At 42.5% G+C, this 20,405-nt stretch overlaps 1 protein-coding gene across 1 annotated transcript in view; it reads right to left on the reverse strand.

Moving 5' to 3' along the window:
• prlra (prolactin receptor a) overlaps positions 1-19,497 on the reverse strand; it is a 40,560-nt gene extending 21,063 nt beyond the window's left edge. Inside the window, exon 1 of the mRNA XM_071341089.1 lies at positions 19,306-19,497. The gene's annotated coding sequence lies outside the window, so the exon portion shown is untranslated. The remainder of the gene's footprint in view (positions 1-19,305) is intronic.
• Positions 19,498-20,405: the final 908 nt, after the last annotated feature.

A 20,405-nucleotide genomic window follows, 5' to 3' on the forward strand; every position in this document is an offset into this window, starting at 1 on the left:
AACAAAATCACTGAGTACCACTCTTCATACTTTCAAGCTTGGTAGTGGCTGCATCATGTTATGGGTATTCTTGTCATCGGCAAGGACTAGGGATTTTAGGGTGAAAAGAAACGGAATAAAACTAAGCACGGGCAAAATCCTGGAGGAAAACCTGGTTCAGTCTGCTTTCCATCAGACACTGGGAGACAAATTCCCCTTTCAGCAGGACAATAACCTAAAACACAAGGCCAAATAGACACTGGACTTGCTTACCAAGACGACATTGAATGTTCCTGAGTGGACTAGTTACAGTTTTGACTTAAAATCGGCTTGAAAATCGGCTTGAAAATCTCAAGATTTTAAGAATTTAAAAAATAATAATATGAAAATATTGTACAATCCAGGTGTGCAAAGCTCAGACAGACTGTTGTAAAAATCACTGCCAAAGGTGATTCTAACATGTATTGACTCAGGGGTGTGAATACTTATGTAAATTTCATTTTCAATATATTTGCATTTACATTTTTTAAACATTTGTCATTATGGGATATTGTGTATAGATGGGTGAGAGAGGGGGGAAAAAATCAATTTAATCCATTTTTATTGAGATGTGGAATAAGTCAAGAGGTATGAATACTTTATGAATGCGCTGTATCTACACGATGGACATCGTTATTGCAGATCTCCCTGGTGAAATAGACATTGGTCTCATTAGACTCCCTTCTTATCGTTGATCTTCTGAATGGCACAGAGGTTGCTGAGCATCTTCAAACTGTGCCTTGTGTCTAATGAGTGGTATCTCTCATGACCAGGACTACGTCCCAAATGGCAATCTATTCCCTACATAGTACACTACTTTTAAGCCCTGTGGCTCCAGTCAGAAGTAGTGCACTAGGGCAGGGATGGGCAGCTCCAGTCCTCGGGGGTCTGATAGGTGTCATACTTTTAACCTAGCCCCAGCTAACACACCTGACTCCAACAACCAACTGATTATGATCTTCAGTTTAGAATTCAGTTAGTTTAATCAGCTGTGTGATGTGGACAACGTGGAACACCACTCCTGCCCCGGAGGACTGGAGCTGGCCATCCCTGATGTAGGGAATAGGGTGCCATTTAGGAGGCAACCTAGGTCAAATGATGTATAAAAGCTGAACCAGAGCATCATGGAACCTTTTGTAGGATGACGTTCATTGTAATGGAAACATCCAGAAGCTTGTCACCGTCGTACTGGAAAGATACTGTACATAATATAATCTAGTGAATGGACATGGCGAGCAGGCCCACTGGCATGGTTCTCTCACCACACAGACGCATATGCACAGACAAAACACATGGTACAACATATTGTGACGGTCTGTCTCACAGTAAATACCACTAGTGTTTCCTTCACCCTCACCATGTCTTATGCCTCAGTTTTTTCACTGTACACAGAGTCATAAAAACATTATCTTCTTCCACCTCCAAGAGCTGCTACACTCTCCACTTCTGAGTAGCCTAGTAGCCTAGCCTAGGTAGTTCTGTAGCAAAACAGCCCTGAGACGAGGTTGTTAAGTGGGAAAATAAACTCTGTTTTACTACTGTACTTTTGCCATTGAAACTATGGTATGCTAAATCATTGGTCCAGTTTAGCCAAACCTCAGGTTGAGGAGCTAACACGTGTATGAGGATGATACCGCTGTGCATTCTGTTGACAATGCTCTAACAGAACTACAATCGGCTTTTTGGGGCGGCAGGTAGCCTAGTGGGCCAGTAACCAAAAGGTTGCTGGATCGAATCCCCGAGCTGACAAGGTAAAAATCTGTCATTCTGCCCCTGAACAAGGCAGTTAACCCACTGTTCCCCGGTAGGCCGTCATTGTAAATAAGAATTTGTTCTTAAGTGACTTGCCTAGTTAATTAAATAAAGGTGAAATAAATAAAAAAAATCATAATAAATGATGCTTTGCAGAAAGCCTTTGTTGAACTGAAATTGGAACTTAATGCAGGCAAAACTAATTATATGTTATTTTCCAAATGACGTGAAAAATATATCTGATGATTTACACATTGATCGTGTCCCCGCTTATTAATATCTGCGTATCTAGATGGACGAGAAGCTATTTTTCAGAAAGCATATTGATTAGTTACTTAAGAAGTGAAGAAATAAAATGAATTTCCTTTATAAGAATAGGGCATGCCTTTCATTAAATAGCAGATAACAAATCCTTCAGTCGACATTCATACCGGTTATAGACTATGGGGAAAATTGATTATATGAATGCAGCTATCACTGTACTGAAGACAGTGAACGCAGTTTATCATAACACACTCTGTATCAGAAAGTAGGCTGACCCTCCTTGAAGTCTCGTAGATCGATGCATTGCACTCATTTTGTTTATAAAGCCCTCTTGCATAAGCTTCCACCGTACCTTACTACATTATTAACCTACAGACGAATACGAGCAACCAGACTGGTCTCAGGGATGGCTAACTCTGGACATCTCTTCATTATTTACCTACAGACATATACGAGCTATCAGACCGGTCTCAGGGATGGCTAACTCTGGACATCTCTTCATTATTAACCTACAGACGTATACGAGCTACCAGACCGGTCTCAGGGATGGCTAACTCTGGACATCTCTTCATTATTAACCTACAGACGTATACGAGCTACCAGACCGGTCTCAGGGATGGCTAACTCTGAACATCTCTTCATTATTAACCTACAGACGTATACGAGCTACCAGACCGGTCTCAGGGATGGCTAACTCTGGACATCTCTTCATTATTAACCTACAGACGTATACGAGCTACCAGACCGGTCTCAGGGATGGCTAACTCTGGACATCTCTTCATTATTAACCTACAGATGTATACGAGCTACCAGACCGGTCTCAGGGATGACTAACTCTGGACATCTCTTCATTATTAACCTACAGACGTATACGAGCTACCAGACCGGTCTCAGGGATGGCTAACTCTGGACATCTCTTCATTATTAACCTACAGACGTATACGAGCTACCAGACCGGTCTCAGTGATGGCTAACTCTGGACATCTCTTCATTATTAACCTACAGACGTATACGAGCTACCAGACCGGTCTCAGGGATGGCTAACTCTGGACATCTCTTCATTATTAACCTACAGACGTATACGAGCTACCAGACCGGTCTCAGTGATGGCTAACTCTGGACATCTCTTCATTATTAACCTACAGACGAATACGAGCTATCAGACCGGCCTCAGGGATGGCTAACTCTGGACATCTCTTCATTATTAACCTACAGACGTATACGAGCTACCAGACCGGTCTCAGGGATGGCTAACTCTGGACATCTCTTCATTATTAACCTACAGACGTATACGAGCTACCAGACCGGCCTCAGGGATGGCTAACTCTGGACATCTCTTCATTATTAACCTACAGATGTATACGAGCTATCAGACCGGTCTCAGGGATGGCTAACTCTGGACATCTCTTCATTATTAACCTACAGACGTATACGAGCTACCAGACCGGCCTCAGGGATGGCTAACTCTGGACATCTCTTCATTATTAACCTACAGATGTATACGAGCTATCAGACCGGTCTCAGGGATGGCTAACTCTGGACATCTCTTCATTATTAACCTACAGACGTATACAAGCTACCAGACCGGTCTCAGGGATGGCTAACTCTGGACATCTCTTCATTATTAACCTACAGATGTATACGAGCTATCAGACCGGTCTCAGGGATGGCTAACTCTGGAGATCTCTTCATTATTAACCTACAGACGTATACAAGCTACCAGACCGGCCTCGGGGATGGCTAAGTCTGGAGATGGCTATATTTTTTTGTTGTTGCTGCAATTAGACCTAGATTACAAAACATTCTTTGATATTGATCACCAATATTTACATTTCCCAACAGACATAATCATGGAGATAGATGGACATAAATTGATTTCTTTGATTCCTACGTCACCCTAATCTGATAATTGTCAGATTAGAGTTGAAGTGGTTGAAAGGAGGGGAGGATTGTCCTCCGGCTGTATATAGCTCTGTCTTACATAACCATAGCATCACTAAGCTGCAGCCCGCTAAGCTGGCAAAGTGAGTGAAGGCAAACAAACAGGGACGCTCATAAACGTAAATTGATTCAACGTCTGTATAGTGACCCTAAACGTCTTCGTTCTCACGGTTCTCATCTTTCGCTCACTCAGGTTCCCCTTTTTCTATCCCTTGCTGGTTTATCCCTCGAGATACTTTATCGTGATTGAAAGGCTAAATTAAACCTCAACTGTAGGCCAGAGCTAAGTCAGTAGGCTAGATAACAATGGGTTAGGTTAATATCTTGTATTTTATTTCTTGGTCATTAGTAGTTAAACTAGATTTAAAAATAAATAAATAAATGGCTTTATGGGAAATCTACACCCTGATACCAGTAAACCTGCCAAAAGTACTAATGAATGATTTTTACAATCTGCACTGCACTTACAACACTGTACTTGGACTTGTACTTTCTTTGGATTAAAACCATTAAATAAATACACTGTCTTTGGATTAAAACCATTAAATAAATACACTGTTTTTGGATTAAAACCATTAAATAAATACACTGTCTTTGGATTAAAACCATTAAATAAATACACTGTCTTTGGATTAAAACCATAAAATAAAACACTTTCTTTGGAATAAAATCATAAAATAAATACACTTTCTTTGGATTAAAACCATGAAATAATCAACATTCTTTGCACTAAAAGCAATTCTAGAACCTTGAGTCTAAAGATGAGATGGCATCCTAGAAGTTAAGAGAGGTGGTGTCCATGGCAACCCCATGGGGTGATACTTTATGTGAGGGAATGATTACAATTATTCCTAGATAATGGCGGAGGGGGACTCTCTTTTACTCTTTACCTCCCTTTCACCGATACATTGACTGATTATGATCAAACAACCATTGGTTACTCACAAGGAGTTTAGAACAGTCAAAGCACTTTCAAGGCCAATGAGGTAGCCTACGCTGAATTCTACAGCATCTGCCCTTTTCTCTCTCTGATTCCTCCTGACACTGGGATAGGGGTGTATTACAATTACAAGATCAAATAATGCTCCTCCTCAAAACAATAGGGTTATGTTTGATCTTTCAGCCTGGACCAAAGGGGACCAGCAGAGCACGTTATTGTATCCTAGTGTGTTGTTGATTCCCAACACCCAATGCTTGTTCAGAGAATAGAATAGGTAACAGACTGTAATTTCAGAAGGTGTGAGGTATCAAATCCCAGAGTTAACACACTGTGCGGTAAGGAGATCCTAGTGCTTCTTCTGATAGGCCCATATCCTGACGCTCCCTGGGTGAACAATGATTAGGAATATTTAATTATTAACGGGCTCAGGTATGACTCCTCTAGGCTAGTAGGGTTTTGAATGGCTCTGGTGGGTGCTGCCTTCAGACTGGAATAGTAGGTCATTAGTGTGTAAGTGTGTGGTTGTTAAGATATCTTTCTATATTGGCCGTCACTGTAAATAAGAATTTGTTCTTAACTGACTTGCCTAGTTAATTAAAGGGGGAAAAAAGTGAAACACACGCACACTAACCTTGACACACTTTGAGGCCTTGTCAGAAGAACCTTGACCGTCATGTGACCTAAACAGTAAAGTGTAAACCGGCCTGACCAGCCTCCTCATGATTCTGTTGATACAGGATGGGGACTGGGCTGTTGTGCACTGAGAAGTATCCTGGGGCATGGGATAATACACACACACACACACACACACACACACACACACACACACACACACACACACACACACACACACACACACACACACACACACACACACACACACACACACACACACACACACACACACACACAAAACCAATTCAAGAGGATGGCTCTTCTTCCTAACATTGAAAACAGTTTTTGGGTTAATAAACGTCCTGGTTTGTGATTGGACTGGTTACTGTGTTTCCAAATGGCTGCCATTTCTAGTTCTTCTAAGTTCTTTGATTGTGCTGACATTTTCCTCCAGGGCTGCGACACACCACCAAGGTACACCTAATGTAGGTACACAGAGCACACAGGGAGGGACGCTCGCTGAATACCATTAGAACCCTTTTTTCTAAGAGTTTAGGTCAAATTATTTACAAAGTGTAAAAACTGAACCAGAGCATCATGGAACATTTGTAGGATGAGATTCATTGTATTCGAAACATCCAGAAGGTTGTCACTGTTGTACTGGAAAGATATATAGTTATAGTGAATGGACATGTTGAGCAGGCCCCCTGGCATGGTGGTCTCCCCAATGGTTCAACAACATTTAACGCAGAGAGACATCTCATACAGACACATATGTACGGACAAACACATGGCACAACATATTGTGCCATATGTTGCTTACAGTAAATATCACAAGTGTTTACCCCTCTGTCCTGTCTCACATACTTCCTTCACCCTCACCATGTCTTATGCCTCAGTGTTTTCACTGTACACAGAGTCATGAAAACATTATCTTCTTCCACCTCCAAGAGCTGCTACACCCTCCACTTCTGAGTAGCCTAGTAGCCTAGCCTAGGTAGCTCAGTAGCAAAACAGCCTTGAGACGAGGTTACTTAGTAGCCAGATTAACCCCTGGGCTGCCCACATTCCCAGAGTAACCCCTGGGCTGCCCACATTCCCAGAGTAACCCCCGGGCTGCCCACATTCCCAGAGTAACCCCTGGGCTGCCCACATTTCCAGAGTAACCCCTGGGATGCCCACATTCCCAGAGTAACCCCTGGGCTGCCCACATTCCCAGAGTAACCCCTGGGCTGCCCACATTCCCAGAGTAACCCCTGGGCTGCCCACATTCCCAGAGTAACCCCTGGGCTGCCCACATTCCCAGAGTAACCCCTGGGCTGCCCACATTTCCAGAGTAACCCCTGGGCTGCCCACATTTCCAGAGTAACCCCTGGGCTGCCCACATTCCCAGAGTAACCCCTGGGCTGCCCACATTTCCAGAGTAACCCCTGGGCTGCCCACATTTCCAGAGTAACCCCTGGGCTGCCCACATTCCCAGAGTAACCCCCGGGCTGCCCACATTCCCAGAGTAACCCCTGGGCTGCCCACATTTCCAGAGTAACCCCTGGGATGCCCACATTCCCAGAGTAACCCCTGGGCTGCCCACATTCCCAGAGTAACCCCTGGGCTGCCCACATTCCCAGAGTAACCCCTGGGCTGCCCACATTTCCAGAGTAACCCCTGGGCTGCCCACATTCCCAGAGTAACCCCTGGGCTGCCCACATTTCCAGAGTAACCCCTGGGCTGCCCACATTTCCAGAGTAACCCCTGGGCTGCCCACATTTCCAGAGAACCCCCGGGCTGCCTACATTTCCAGAGTAACCCCTGGGCTGCCCACATTCCCAGAGTAACCCCTGGGCTGCCCACATTTCCAGAGAACCCCCGGGCTGCCCACATTTCCAGAGTAACCCCCGGGCTGCCCACATTTCCAGAGTAACCCCTGGGCTGCCCACATTCCAGAGTAACCCCTGGGCTGCCCACATTTCCAGAGTAACCCCTGGGCTGCCCACATTCCCAGAGTAACCCCTGGGCTGCCCACATTTCCAGAGTAACCCCTGGGCTGCCCACATTTCCAGAGTAACCCCTGGGATGCCCACATTTCCAGAGTAACCCCTGGGCTGCCCACATTTCCAAGCAAATCAAAGAGCCTTGCCAGGTTAAATATGGTAGGTGAAAAAAGGTTAATTATTATAGAAATAACTGTGAATAACTACTGCACTTTTACATTGAAGGGACATGCCATGGAAACTATGGTATACTGAATCATTGGTCCAGTTTACCCAAACCTCAGGTTGATGAGAGAGAGAGAGAGAGAGAGAGAGAGAGAGAGAGAGAGAGAGAGAGAGAGAGAGAGAGAGAGAGAGAGAGAGAGAGAGAGAGAGAGAGAGAGAGAGAGAGAGAGAGAGAGAGAGAGAGAGAGAGAGAGAGAGAGAGAGAGAGAGAGAGAGAGAGAGAGAGACAGAACAAAGTGAAAGCGTGTAGATGAGAGCAGCTTAGCCTTGTTCACAACTATACAAATAGATTTAGTTTGAATCGGAACATATCTACACATACTATCTCAATCAGCCTGACTAACCGGTGTCTGTATATAGCCTCGCTACTTTTATAGCCTCGCTACTGTCTTTTTACTGTTGTTTTTATTTCTTTACCTACCTTTTGTTCACCTAATACCTTTTTTGCACAATTGGTTAGAGCCTGTAAGTAAGCATTTCACTGTAAGGTCTACACCTGTTGTATTTGGCGCACGTGACAAATACACTTTGTTTTGATTTGAGTTAATTGCCATTACCTCACCACAGCTACTGTGGGACAGCATAGAGATAAATCAATCTCACACAACCTCCACAGGGGCTTGACCCTAAGTGTTAATTCCTAATTCTATGGACGCTGACACAGACAAAGGCACAGCAATACCCACTTCTACCACCACCACCTCTAATGACAACCTTGTTGAAGGTTCTGCACATCAAACCTTGCTGCTTGGCACAACACGTGCCAACCACACTCATACAAACAAAGTTGTACCTTTTCCTAGATTAATGTAGCCTAGATTTGATTTTAGGACTGTGGTTGATGTGATAAATCCTTGGAGTGTTAATCATTGTTAATAATAACCATGTTTTTTAAATGTTTTATTACCTATTAATCATAAGATTATTTTGGCTGAACTAAAAATGGCAGTTGACTTGACACCTACAGAGCGAATTAGATATAATCAAGGGGATGATACAAACATGATACAAATACACATCTCAGTGCTAAAAGAGAGAGCAGTGAGCAGCTTCTCTCTCTCAGTTGACAGCTAGTCTCCTCAATTCAAAACAAGCACACCAGCAGGATTACTCATTAACTCACAGGGGAAATCTCATTACACAATTCACAAATCAGCACTTTCCACCGATCCATTTACTACTAACTAGCCTCGACTACAGTGGGTTTCATAAGTATTCATCCCTGGATTTCATTCACATTTTATTGTTTTACAAAGTGGGATTAAAATGGATTTAATTGTACTTTTTTGTCAACGATCTACACTAAATACTCAGTGTGAAAAGTGGAGAAAAAAAATTATACTTAATAAAAAAGATGAATATATCTTGATTAGATAAGTATTCACCCCCCTGAGTCAATACATGTTAGAATCACCTTTGGCAGTGATTACAGCTGTGAGTCTTCTTGGGTAAGTCTCTAAGAGCTTTGCACACCTGGATTGTGCAATATTTGCCCATTATTCTTTTCATAATTATTTGAGCTCTATCAAGGTGTTGGGGATCATGGCTAGACAGTAAGCCAAAGCTGTAACTTGGCCACTCAGGAACATTCACTGTCTTCTTGGTAAGTCACTCCAGTGTACATTTGGTCTTGTGTTATCGGTTATTGTCCTGCTGACAAGATGAATTCCTCTCCCAGTGTCTGATGTAAAGCAGACTGAAATCAGGCTTTCCTCTAGGATCAAGTTGGGTTTTATCCTGAAAACTCCCCAGTCTTTGCCGATGACAAGCATACCCATACCATGACGCAGCCACCACCATCCTTGAAAATAAGGAGGCAGTTCCTCAGTGATGTCTAGTGTTGGATTTGGCTTAAACATTAGGCTTTGCATTTAAGCCAAAAAGTATTTTCCTTTGCTGTGTTTTTTTATTTGGGGTATTACTTTAGTGCCTTGTTGCAGGATGCATGTTTTTTTATAATATTTTTATTCTGTATATTTGTATTCTTCTTTTCACTCTGTCATTTAGAACTCTGTAGCTGTTTTAAAATCACTAATGGCCTCACAGCGACATCCCTGAGCAGTTTCATTCCTGTTCTCCAGCTCAGTTCAGAAGGATGACTATCTTTGATGCGTCTCTGTAGTTTAATACATCACCCACAGCACAATTATTAACTTGACCGTGCTTAAAGTGATATTCAATGTCTAATTTGTTATTGTTACCCATCTACCAATCACTGCCCTTCTTTGAGGCTTTTGAAAATCTCCCTGGTCTTTGTACTTGAATCTGTGCTAAATTCATTTTTTATTTATTTTTTTTAATTTTATTTATCCGTTATTTTACCAGGCAAGTTGACTGAGAACACGTTCTCATTTGCAGCAACGACCTGGGGAATAGTTACAGGGGAGAGGAGGGGGATGAATGAGCCAATTGTAAGGATGCATGTTGTAAGGATGCATGTTTGTAAGGATGCATGTTTGTAAATTTGACTTTGGGACCTTACTGATGTTGTATGTATGGGGGACAACCTGTTGAAGGTTCTACCCATGAAACCTCGCTGATCTTCACCCACACTCACACTCAAACAAAGTTGTCATTCAAAAATCATGCCAACCCCTATTATGTCACACATGGTGAGTCCATGTAACTTAATGTGTGATTTGCCACATTTTACTCCTAAACTAATTTAAGCCTGCCTAAACAAAAGAGGTGCATACTTTTACATTTTAGTTAATTCATTATTATAAATTAGTACAAATGTATAAAACTTTTTTTTTTCAGTTTGACATTGTCAAGCTTTTTGTGTAGACTCATGACAAAAAAAACACACAATTAAATCAATTTTAATCCCATTTTATAAAGCAACAAAATGTGAACGTGTGATACCGCCGTGTGTAGACTATACAGCCTATGTTCATAACTGTTAACCTTTAGGAAAAAGCTAAATGGAGGCGTATATCTGTGTCACGTCTCTGACAGCGGCTGCTGAGAAATTGGCCCAGCACAGCAGCGAGCTTTGAACAGAATAGAGGAAAGTGACAGTCAAAGTATGGAATGTGAAATGTCAGGACAACAAGCAGGAACAGTCAAATATGCAATATGTTATCTAAAAAGTTTGCCTCAACTTAAGCCAGACATTCAGCAATATAAGATAGATTGCTATGTTAGAGGAATTATGTGTGTCCGGTGCTTATATTTATTCTGTTACACACTTTACACACGTGTCATGGAAATGTGTTTACCCTGAGACAACCGCAAGGAGAATCGTCACGGAAACGATCACCATTGTCCAGCACCCCTGGAACAATTGGGGTTTAAGTGCCTTGCTCAAGAGCACAGCGACAGATATTTCACGTTATCGGCTCTGGTGTTCAAACCAGCAATCTTTCGGTTACTGGCCCAATGGTTAAACCTCAAAGCTACCCGCTGCCTCACATGTAGGATACGGTGTCCCAGGGCCGACGTTATGGGAGGACCTTAGGGGGCCTGGCCCGCCCTAACGCACCTCCTTGCCCATCCAAATAAAATATAATACAAAAAACACAGAAAGATACATCTCAGATAAAGCATCCAAGAGAGTGAAACAGCTCCCCTCTGTCTCAGTACGTGTAGACCATGTATCTCATGCTGTCTGGACAGTGAAACAGCTCCCCTCTGTCTCAGTACGTGCAGACCATGTATCTGATGCTGTCTGGACAGTGAAACAGCACCTCTCTGTCTCAGTATGTGTAGACCATGTATCTGATGCTGTCTGGACAGTGAAACAGCTCCCCTCTGTCTCAGTATGTGTAGACCATGTATCTGATGCTGTCTGGACAGTGAAACAGCACCTCTCTGTCTCAGTATGTGTAGACCATGTATCTGATGCTGTCTGGACAGTGAAACAGCTCCCCTCTGTCTCAGTATGTGTAGACCATGTATCTGATGCTGTCTGGACAGTGAAACAGCACCTCTCTCTCAGTATGTGTAGACCATGTATCTGATGCTGTCTGGACAGTGAAACAGCTCCCCTCTGTCTCAGTACATGTAGACCATGTATCTGATGCTGTCTGGACAGTGAAACACCTCCTCTCTGTCTCAGTACGTATAGACTATGTATCTGATGCTGTCTGTTCAAAAAGAGTATGACAGCATCAGATACATGGGCTGCACATGGCTTGGATGCTTTCTCTTGTGAGGTCATTTCAGCCATGTGAATTGAAGGGAAGTTGGCGGTTACAGTGTACTCTGTGGTGTACTGTTCGGATGCTGGAATAGGCCTTTCTCTCATTTCCAAGTTGGGACTTCCGGTTTTGGGAAATCCTATATCTGATCTAAGGTGTATCCGATCTAAGGCGTATGGTCTTTTCTCAAACCTCTATGGACCAAGAGCAAGTCTTGTTGTAGCGTACCTCTTTGTTTGAATTGGAGAAAAATCTAAAGCCTCGCACTTTGAAGTCAACCCGAGTTGGGCTGGTCTTGGAGGGCAAGCTCAATTTGCGTTTGCACTGCCTCTAGAATAGAAACGATGTCATGTTGCTAGCGAGCCAATATGACTGTGCACAGAGAGGAAGAGGAAGAGAGAGCCACAACTCTGCGAAAAAGTCTCCCTCCGTTTTTCTTTGTTTCGCCCACCAAGCAAGGAGTTTTTGTATGGACGTCAATGAGTGTTGAATTTGGCCAACAACAAAAAATGTATGGCTTATTTGCTACTTGAGGTTTATTTGATTGAATAGAAGTTTCATTATACTTACGTTGTTCTGGGTGGACTGATATAAGTAGGACACGTGACATCCCGGTAACTTTGCAGAAAAACACTTTATGTAGGAACATTGCTGCGGGGACTTGCTTCCATTCAGCCACAAGAGAATTAGTGAGGTAGGGCACTGATGTTGGGCGATTAGGCCTGGCTCGTAGTCGGCGTTCCAATTCATCCCAAAGGTGTTTGATGGCTTTGAGGTCAGAGCTCTGTGCAGGCCAGTCAAGTTCTTCCACAACATTGTTGTAAGGAACTCTGTGCCCGGGGGCATTGTTAGGCATTCCCCAAACTGTTGCCACAAAGTGGGATGCACAGAATCGTCTAGAATGTCATTGTATGGTGTTAAGATTTCCCTTCACTGGAACTAAAGGGCCTAGCATGAACCATGAAAAACAGCCCCAGACCATTATTCCTCCTCTACCAAACTTTACAGCTGACACTTTTCATTGGGCCAGGTAGTGTTCTCCTGGCATCCGCCAAAGCCAGATTCGCCCGTCGGACTACCAGATGGTGAAGCGTGATTCACCACTCCAGAGAACGCGTTTATACTGCTCCAGAGTCCAATTGCGGCGAGCTTTACACCACTTCAGAAAGACGCTTGGCATTGCTCATGGTGATCTTAGGCTTGTGTGCGGCTGCTCGGCCATGGAAACCCCTTTTTAACCTTCCGACGAACAGTTATTGTGCTAACGTTGCTTCCAGAGGCAGTTTGGAACTCAGTAGTGAGTGTTGCAACCGAGGACAGATGATTTGTAGGCACTACGCGCTTCAGCACTCAGCGGTCCCGTTCTGTGAGCTTGTGTGTCCTACCACTTTGCGGCTGAGCCGTTGTTGCTTCTAGACGTTTCCACCTCACAATAACAGCACTTACAGTTGACTGGGGCAGATCTAGCAGGGCAGAAATTTGATGAACTGACTTGGTGGAAAGGTGGCATCCTATGATGGTGCCACGTTGAAAGTCACTGAGCTCTTCAGTAAGCACAGGAGGTTGGTGGCACCTTAATTGGGGAGTTCTTGAAAAAGAAAAGGAGAGCCGCCCATTCTAGGAGCTCGGATGCAATAATAACCTAAGAACCTACATTTCAACAGAAAAGCTGTCTTCATCAGGGTATATGAATTGGGGAGAACAGGCTTGTGGTAATGACTGGAGCGGAATCAGTGGAATGGTATAAAATACATCGAACACATGGATTCCAGGTGTTTGATGCCTATCCATTTGCTCCGTTCTGACCATTATTATGAGTCGTTCTCCCCTCAGCAGCCTCCACTGTCAGTAAGGTAATTCTACTGTCAATGTTTGTCTATGGAGATTGCATGGCTGTGTGCTCGATTTTATACACCTGTCAGCAACGGGTTTGGCTGAAATAGCCGAATCCACTCATTTGAAGGGGTGTCCACATACACTATATATACAAAAGTATTTTGTTGATTGTACCGTATGTTATATACATAGTCTTAGCAAGCTCTTTGGCAGATAGCTAAGCTTTTCTAGCTATAATATTTAGCTAGCTAGCTCACGTTGCAAACATTAGCCTAGCTAGATAGCATTAAAAAATGGCCGTAAAAGAGGAAATTTACACTTGGTTGATAGAACGGGGATTATGTCAGTAACAGTGGGGGTCAATGCCATGTAAGATTAGGGAGGACAATACATTTTTTTATGACCATGGCCTTATTTCTATTACAGCATATTGGATGACTGTCAGTCATACTCCATTCACCCAGTTCAATGTAACATTGACAGGTTTAGGATCCTACATGACTCGAATTTGCCCTCTACCCATCATGAGGTTGCTACAACCTAGCCTACAAATTAAAGTTTCTAACATAAGGTGCACAGGTCGAGAGACATTTTTTAGTAACCAAGGTGACAGACAGGGACACATTCAATACCGCCTTCTGTTGCCTGAATCTAGCTGATCTAGGGTGTAATCATTAGTCCAAACAGTTTTAGTTGCAAAACATTACAAGAGTTTATTGGACACATTCAGGTAGGTTCATACCCGTTTCGTTCTGTTTCTTTCCATTGAAAAAACATTTTGCAACAGAATTGGCAGACTGAATAAACCTCTGATCACCCGCACACACAGTTCACTTTCATAGCAGCCATTCAAACAGCATCATCACATCTACCTGCTCTCATCCTCTCACATTTTCCCTTCACTTGTGGGCTTCAGTGCACAACACAACAGCTGTCTGTGACCAGGTGGAAAAAACCTCTCCATGCCAAACCTTAGTCATAGTCAACATACAGTAGCTAAAAGAAGTAAGGCGTTAGTAAACCCACACAATCCAATCCATGTGTACTATCACACAGTAGTGTACCTCAAGTACTTTAGCAGTTACAAGGGCGGGCCCTGGTGGCAATAAATTAATAAAACCGAAAGCTTACCTTGAATTGGAAGAGTTGGAGTGATGGATAGCATTAACCAGCTAGCTAAAAATAAATATCTTTCCTCTCTCAGTCATATTGTTGAGTAGGCTAAATTAGCTGCATTAGCTAGCTTAAGTGAAACTGGAGAAAAATAATATATTAAACATCTCTCTCTGCTGTTTCTCCTTGTCTTCCTCTCTCTTTGAGTCAACTACTCACCACATGTTATGCACTGCAGTGCTAGCTAGCTGTAGCTGATGCTTTCAGTACTAGATTAATTAAATGATTCACTCTTTAAAATTCACTCTTTAAAAAAAAAAATGTAATTCACCAAGTAGGAGGGTCCTCCCCTTCCTCCTCTGAGGAGCCTCCACTGGTCAGTAACCTCCAGTAGCTGCTAGATGTGGTTGTAATGAACAGAGAGGTTTCTGTTTTCTTTATAAAATGTGGCTCTATCTTTTGACTGGTTGAAGCTATAAAATAGTATGACCCCATCACTGAAAGATAAGACTCTCATGGACACTTACAAACCTACTGTTTCCCTCTAAAAAGCCCACGAGTCGTTAGAACCGAGTGGACAAGACCAGGCACTAAATCATACTGGACAAGACCAGGCACTAAATCATACTGGACAAGACCAGGCACTAAATCAGACTGGACAAGACCAAGCACTAAATCAGACCAGGCACTAAATCATACTGGACAAGACCAGGCACTAAATCAGACTGGACAAGACCAGGCACTAAATCATACTGGACAAGACCAGGCACTAAAGTAGACTGGACGAGACCAGGCATTAAATCAGACTGGACAAGACCAGGCACTAAATCATACTGGACAAGTCCAGGCACTAAATCAGACTGGACAAGACCAGGCATTAAATCATACTGGACAAGACCAGGCACTAAAGTAGACTGAACAAGACCAGGCACTAAATCATACTGGACAAGACCAGGCACTAAATCAGACTCGACAAGACCAGGCATTAAATCATACTCGACAAGACCAGGCATTAAATCATACTGGACAAGACCAGGCACTAAAGTAGACTGGACAAGACCAGGCACTAAATAAGACTGGACAAGTCCAGGCACTAAATCATACTGGACAGGACCAGGCACTAAATCATACTGGACAAGACCAGGCACTAAATCATACTGGACAAGACCAGGCACTAAATCATACTGGACAAGACCAGGCACTAAATCATACTGGACAAGACCAGGCTTTAAATCATACTGGACAAGACCAGGCATTAAATCATACTGGACAAGACCAGGCATTAAATCATACTGGACAAGACCAGGCACTAAATCATACTGGACAAGACCAGGCACTAAATCATACTGGACAAGACCAGGCACTAAATCAGACTGGACAGGACCAGGCATTAAATCATACTGGACAAGACCAGGCACTAAATCAGACTGAACAAGACCAGGCACTAAATCAGACTGGACAAGACCAGGCACTAAATCAGACTGGACAAGACCAGGCACTAAATCAGACTGGACAAGACCAGGCACTAAATCATACTGGACAAGACCATGCACTAAAGTAGACTGGACAAGACTAGGCATTAAATCAGACTGGAAGATCATACAACAATAGTGGTACTGATGACAGAATTATTGCCTGATGATCTTCTGAATTTCCCAACACCTTTCTGATGCATTTCAGTCACTAAAAACCACACTGTCTGTAGATTGAAATACTGTCAAAAATACTGTCCGACTGATTTGTAATAGACCAAATAAATAAAAAAAGTCAACATTGGTCAATAATTACATAACTTTTTTTTGTTACATGGTGGGGTCATGAATTGGTCTAGCAGATTATTGAGTTGCAGCTGTCAGTGATAAGCATCTAAAATATGTGTGAAGATAATAATTTGAGAATAATTTAAAATGTTGAGACAAGAAGAAGGGGAGGGGTGTGTGGCGGAGATATAGGCGAAACCCTCCACAATGCAATCTCTCAGCCTTCTCCCACCAATCTCTCAGCCTTCTCCCACCAATCTCTCAGCCTTCTCCCACCAATCTCTCAGCCTTCTCCTGCACATTCATTGTGTGAATTGTTTGCCCCTTTGATTGTTTAGTTTGATAAATTCCCCATTACATATGTCACCAGTGGTACATGTACTGTTAATCCCCATAATTTGGTTACATTAATTTATGTTAATGCATGTATTAATTACAATAATCTACAGTTCTCATTCTCAGATTAGAACCATTATCCTTCACTCATGTTGCCAAACATACTCTCGTAAAACTGACCATCCTACCTTGACTTCGGCGATGTCATTTAGAATATAGCCTCCAAAACTCTACTCAACAAATTGGATGCAGCCTATCACAGTGCCATCTGTTTTGTCACCAAAGCCCCATATACTACCTACCACTGCGACCTGTACGCTCTCGTTGGCTGGCCCTCGCTTCATACTCGTCGCCAAACCCACTCCAGGTCATCTACAAGTCTCTGCTAGGTAAAGCCCCGCCTCCAGCAGGTATATCTCACTGGTCACCCCCAAAGCCAATTCTTCCTTTGGCTGCCTTTCCTTCCAGTTCTCTGCTGCCAATGACTGGAACAAACTGCAAAAACCACTGAAGCTGGAGACTCATATCTCCCTCACTAGCTTTAGGCACCAGCTGTCAGAGCATCTCACAGATCACTGCACCTGTACATAGCTCATCTGTAAATAGCTCATCCAACTACCTCATCCCCATAATGTATTTAATTATTTATTATTTATCTATCTTAATTATTTACCCCAGTATCTCTACTTGCACATTCATCTTCTGCACATCTACCATTCCAGTGTTTAATTGCTATATTGTAATTACTTCGCCACCATGGCCTATTTTTTGCCTTACCTCCCTTATCCTACCTAATTTGCACATACTGTATATAGACTTTTTCTACTGTATTATTGACTGTATGTTTGTTTATTCCATGTGTAACTCTATGTTGCTGTATGTGTCGAACTGCTTTGCTTTATCTTGGCCAGGTCGCAGTTGTAAATGAGAACTTGTTCTCAACTAGCCTACCTGGTTAAATAAAGGTGAAATAAATACATAAAGAATATTTGCAGAGTTCACAACCTGCTACACTTGTAAGAAACTATTTAGATTTATTTCATAACCATCTATGAGTTTTGTTAATATTGTGTATTATATTTTGTTTGGAGTGTTCCATGTGAGCAATGAGCATGTGTCTGTTTTTTCTGTCTGTTAATGTTAAGGGAACACGCGCAGCTGACACGCACACCTGAGCATGCATAGAAGTCGGTCTACCTGGCCTGCTGCGCGCAAATGTAGGAAAGAGCCCATTTGGGGATGTTCTGATTGTCTTAACTCACCATTTCCACCACTAATAAACTGAGTTTCTCAGTAATTTTGTCTTCACCTCACACAGTAAGGCTACGAAGTAAAAAAAACAAACACGTTTTACATCCTTTGCAAATGGCCTAATTCAGTTGATTGATATGATACAATGTTGCACTTCACTAGCGATAGTTCAAGTCAAGATAGATAGAAATTGAGGCAGACAGGTGGAAGTAGAGAGATTAATGCGATTGAAAGTAGCTGGACTTTCATCCTGATATTTTCTACTGTTTTATTTGTCGACTTTGTGTATTTTGCTTGGTTTACAATGTAAGTTATAGGCCAATTTCTGCATTGGCCTATTTTTATGCTATGTCTGAGTTCCATGCATACGCTCATTTATTTTCGCTGCCTATTGATCACGGTGTATCAATGTGTCCATACGGCTGGTGCTCTTGCCTTAGTTGAATTTTTACTTTGAGATTTTTTTCCTTCATTTTAATTCAGATTTTTATGATTAACCAAGTCACAATGATTTTGACAAACGAAAACGTAATTATTGAAATGATTACTACTGTTCCATGAAAATGCGCATATGATAATCCTGTCACGCAGCTCCGTAGAAATGGTAGGACAATTGTAAGCTTCTCCAAACTTGAAACTCATGCACAGCCTACGATGTGATACACTGGTTGTGTTCATGCCACATTAAAAGGCAATAAATTTTTACAGTTAAATTATATGTCTTTAATATAAAACCCCTTTTAAAAACGTGACCCCCCTATGGAAATCAAATGCCCGTCCTACTGATTCGTTCTGGCACCGGCCCTGCTGTGTCCTACATACAATAGAGTTACATATCAGAATATGGTGCAGCGAATATAGTGATTCATTTAAATGATCATTATTTTCTATGATATTTCTTAACCTACTGTAAATGATGAAGTGTTGTGCTAAAGTTTGTATTTTTTTTAAAGGTTTAAACGTATTTCTTAATGTAGCCTATTTATGCTTTGGAAGTTAGCTGATGAAACTAACCAGATCGCCCACCCACCTAGTTTCCATCCCTGGAAAACAGTGTCAGTGTTACTGAGTGGACTACCCTGGCTAAGTAAATCAAATCAGGCTATGTAATGTAGCCTACTCACCTCACTTGCATTCGGCGAAGTCCAGTCAATTGCTTTAAATTCCTTATGCTTTCCAGAGGAGCTTGACTCCCATGCGACGGCGCTCCAACGGAAACTTTGTTGATATCTGTTGTTGTGTAATGGGATACTTGGCTATAACACAGAACGAGGACACACACAGCCATGTACCTCAAGAATAAACCCAACACTAAAGAGCTTTCAGCATCTCCGGTCCTGAGGGCGAGAGAGAGGAGGGTGGAGTTGACGGTGTTGACCGCTCCCTCCCACGAGATCTAGAAACTCCGCCCAGCTCCGAAATAATACTCTCCCACGCATTTAGATACAGTACACTCTATGCTCCTGTAAATCGCTCTGCTAAATGAAATAAATGTATGCACTTTGAGTTCAATACAAGCAACATGTTTCAATTTTCATTCATTTCATCTACTCAGTTGATCTATGTGTTTATAATGTGATGTCACTCCCTTCAGACTATCGGTTTTGATGGCCCACCATCTATCCATCTATAGGAGATACAACAGTTAAAATGCATTTAGCGCTGCAGTTATGTCAGGTTGGTCTCATAGACTAGACATAACATGGTCAACAAAAATCCGGGACACTCAAATTAGTATGATATGTTATGTTTGCCATAAAACAGAAGGTTACTGTGGTCCTGTATGGCTCAGTTGGTTGAGTATGGCACTTGCACTGCCAGGGTTGTGGGTTCGATTTCCAGGGCAGTCCATACTTAAAATATATGCATGCATGACTATACATCGCTTTGGATTAAAGCGTCTGCTAAATGGCATATATTATATTACTTAAAAAGGAGGATGGTTGGTTGGGGTGGCCGTGTTCGACTTTCATCACAGACAACTTTAGCTAATTAGCAACTTTGCAACTACTTTGCAACTACTTAGCATGTTAGCTAACCCTTCCCCTAACCTAACTCCTAACCCGCCTAACTCTAACCCCTAGCCTAGCTAACGTTAGCCACCTAGCTAACTTTAGCATCAACAAATTGGAATTCGTAACATATCATACATATTGCAAATTCGTTACATTGTATGAATTATAATTCGGAACATATCATACGAAATGGATGATGGACATCCACA

The sequence above is a fragment of the Salvelinus alpinus genome, chromosome 1 (assembly GCF_045679555.1).
Source record: "Salvelinus alpinus chromosome 1, SLU_Salpinus.1, whole genome shotgun sequence".
Taxonomy (NCBI): domain Eukaryota; kingdom Metazoa; phylum Chordata; class Actinopteri; order Salmoniformes; family Salmonidae; genus Salvelinus; species Salvelinus alpinus.